We start from the raw sequence: 4,037 nt of genomic DNA on the forward strand, positions 1-4,037 counted from the left end.
GACCCAACGATCTTCCCTCTCTGCCCTGTGGTCCTGCACCCAGTGCTGACTGGGTAGCCCGGGGCCTTGGCATAAACAGCTGCCAGGATCCCCTCACCGGCTGCTCACGGCACATCAATCCAGTCTGGGTACGGGGGCATTGGCTTTTGCCCTGCTGCTGGCACCCCTGGGCGAGACGCTTAGCTGAAGCCGATGGTGCGATGCTGTCTGGGAATTGGCCCTGTCCCTTGTTCACACTCATATAACTGGCGGGGGGAATGCCCTGGAGTGAACCAGTGATATTTGGCAGGTGATCGGCCCATTAATTTTGGCATTTGAGGGACATTTGTGAAGAGATTAGCTCGCTATGAAACGCTGGGAGGAGGTGCCTGCCCGCGCGAAGTAACCGCATCTCATAAACATTTCCAGAGGATTTGCTAGTGCTGTGTCCAGTTCCGTGCCGCACCAGGCCGGGGCGAGTCACGTGTGCAGGTCGAGGTGTTGGTGAAGGGGGGGGGGGCACGTGCATCTTGATGAATACAGCTGCTATAGTGATAAGTCAACAAGCTACAACTGGCAATGGAGAGTCTGGGGGGCCTGCTATGGGGTACTGTAGTGTGGGGGGGATCTTTTGAGAAGCAGGGGGGCACTTCCCAGAGGGGAGGCAGCAAGAGCAGTGGCTCAGGCCCTGACCTGGTGCTCATGAGACCTGGGGTCTACTCCCGCCTCTGCCACCGCCCTGCTGGGTGACCTTGGCCACATCACATTTTCCCTGTTTTTTCACCCTTTTGTGTGTTTACACTGTAGGCCCTTTGGCGCAGGGACTGGTTCTCCTTCCATGCCTGTGCAGTGGGGCCCTGCTCTCGGTTGGGTGCTCCTATAGTACACTAATAACTCTGAATTTTGCCCAATTCACCCTGTGGTGAAAAACAATCCCCCCTGCCCCTTTGTTTTAGCAACGGTGTTTTGTTTTTGCAAGAGGAGAAAGAAAATCTGCAAGGCTTGTGAGTTTCCACCGAGGGGCTGATTTCTGGACAAGCCTAGCTGAGACAGGAATGTGCCCATGAATCCACAATGTAAGCAATGGGCCACTCATCGTCCACAGTAAAATGTTATCACCTTCTCCTGAAGGTGAGTCTTTCTGCTTGCTTAAAACAAACAAAGGAATTGTTCAAATAACAATGGAGTGGTGACACAAGCCGATAAGAGCCAGGAAGCCTGAATATGCTAGCTGATTTTCTATGCTAGATAAAACCGAAACCAGCATGACTAGAGAGGAAAGTTTAGCCTGCAAAGAAATCCAGCAACCAGTTTTGATTTAGCAGAGTGAATCCTTTCAGTCTCTCCTTCTTAGCAGAGGGAAAGGAAATTCTTTCCTTATTAGGGCCTGATCCTGCAGCCAGTTGCTCCCGCAACCCAAGCCCATGGTGCTAGGCAATGGCTCCAAGTTCTTTTGCATCTCTTTGTGTATTTTCCTTGCTGGTGATAGGGCGACCAGACAGCAAGTGTGAAAAATCAGGACAGGGGGGTAATAGAAGCCTATATAAGAAAAAGACCCAAAAATTGGGACTATCCCTATAAAATTGGGACATCTGGTCACCCTAGCACCAACCAGCAGATGGCTGGGCTCAGCAGGGGGAATTGGGTGATAATTTCTGTATCATAGAATATCAGGGTTGGAAGGGACCTCAGGAGGTATCTAGTCCAATCCCCTGCTCAAAGCAGGACCAATCCCCAGACAGATTTTTGCCCCAGATCCCTAAATGGCCCCCTTAAGGATTGAACTCACAACCCTGGGTTTAGCAGGCCAATGCTCAAACCACTGAGCTATCCCTCCTCTCCCCCATTTGTAAAGGACCTATACAAATGGTGGCCTGCATGTTAGGAAGGTTGCGAATGGCCAGAGATGGGGCGTGAAGCCTCCCCTGTAATAGCAGCAGGGGGAAGGCCTGGAGGAGCCTAGACGCGGTCTCTGAGCAGTGGCACCATGGACGGCTGGACCTCTGGCCGGTGGGTAGGAGCTACAGGTCGATCCCTCGGTGCACAGCCTGGCTCGGCGCTCAATCCCTCTCAAGCCATCTGTTCGCCCTCATCGGGAGCGGAGACGCAGTGCCTCCACACAGGGCCCTGAACAGAATTTACCGGCCGGGGGCACTGGTCGGGCCGAGTGTCAGGTGCAGGGCTGAGTCAGCCTGGCAAAATAAACCCAGGCTCCGGGCTGCGGAAGGAAACAGCTTGAGGAAGCCACGTGTGGCGCTAGCCGGGGCCGGGCTGATGGGTCAGCATTTACGGCGGCAGGAGAGGGAAGCCAGGCCAGATTGTGCTGTTTGTTGTTGTTAGCCAAGGACAAAACCCTTCTGGGGAGGCAGCAGCCGCCAGACTGCGTGAAAGCCTCGCTCAGCGCCAAGGGCAGCACGGGGCTGCACCACGCCACGGGGGCAGGGGGCAGCATCCCGGTGCCTAGGCCGGGGAGAGACAGTTCAATCTGGGGGAGGAGATGCTGCAGCTACCCAGACTCCTGCCACCCCTGGGCTGGCTTCCTAGGCCAGGACTGGACATGCGGGGCCCCAGCAAGGTTATTTGGTGGAACGGACAGATTCCCTCTCCCTCTCCCCACAAACCCTCTCAGTCTTCCCTCCCCCCCAGTGCCCCCAATCCGCACACAGCCCCATGGGGACAGTCCCACCAGCCTCCCCACATGTCTCAGGGGTCCCTGTTCAGAGGCAGGTTCTGCCGTTTCCCAAATCCAGCCCCGTCCTGTGCTGGGCAGTGACAAGTGCAGGCCCTGGGGGCTCCAGCTATTGTGGGGGCCATGCTCCTGGATTCTCCACCCCCTTGCCCGTCCACCTCCGCACCCTGGTCTGGTCTGGGCCTGCCCTGCACCAACAGCAAAGCCCCCGACACCATGAGTGGCCGAGCTGGGGACGGGCAGGGCTGTTGGCGATACCGATCTCTGCTGATTCTCACGGCCGCTGGCATAACGGCTTGATTTGTTTCATTTATTGATTGGCATCTCCATGCCCTGCTCCCATCCTCTAGTGTCTGAGCACCCTGCATTCATGAATGGACTGATCCTCCCAGCCCCCTCCCCCAGTGAAGTAGGGGAGTATCCCTCCATTTACAGATGGGGAAACTGAGGCCCAGAGAGGCCTTCCCCAAGGTCCTATAGGGCGTCTAGCGCTGCTGGGACTTGAGCCCAGTTCTCCCCTTGCTCTCACCACTCGTCCTACTCTGCCTGAGGACGCAGGTGAATTCCTAGATGGCTTTCATGGGGGCATAGCTGGATTCCAGTTTCTGCTTTCTCACCTGCATTAACCAATCTGTGCCGGGAGTCCTGGCAGCTGGGGGAGGAAAGGCATTTCAAGCCCTGCTTAAAAGCAAAGCCTTGTTTAAAACCAAACCAAACCAAAGTGCACCACGGGAGAGCGAGTCGTATTTTGAAATCTAATACAGCGCCGGAGATTAAGGGATTTCAAGGGGAACTGAGAACAACTTTCTGCTTGGCCAAACGGTCTCAATTTAAAGGGATTACAGGGGAGGGGAGGGAGGGAGTGTGTGTCCACTCTCTAACCTGGGCGGGGGGGGGGGGGAGCAGAAACTGCCATAGTAGGGTTGAAATTTCAGCTGAATCCTTCACCCTCGTGCCTCACTCTCCCGAAATAGCAGCGGTGATGGTTTACCACATCCTGTGCTGCAGTGGGCATCTGACCCTACAGCCTACCACGGCTCAGCCTTGACTCCCTGGACTCCCCCGGCCCCACCAGTCCCACAGGGGCTGATCCACCTAGGACTGGGATCCCTTGGGTTGTCTGGGATCCTCGCGTGGTTCTGGCTTCCCCCTCCCTTCCCCTGGGGTTGAGCGTGCGCCGCTGACCCAGCTAACCGCAGGGCAGAGCAGTACTGGCTTCGAAAACCTCCCTTTTTCCTTCAACAACGGGCTTTTCTTCCCACTCCAGGGGCTCTTCCTGGATTGGCCTCTCGCTGCAGAGAGCTGCCGGCTGCCAAGGCCAGCTTTTCTAATTATACCTGCGCCCTGCCAAAGGCTCTCCACAGTCAGG

The sequence above is a fragment of the Trachemys scripta genome, chromosome 14, assembly GCF_013100865.1.
Source record: "Trachemys scripta elegans isolate TJP31775 chromosome 14, CAS_Tse_1.0, whole genome shotgun sequence".
Classification (NCBI taxonomy): domain Eukaryota; kingdom Metazoa; phylum Chordata; order Testudines; family Emydidae; genus Trachemys; species Trachemys scripta.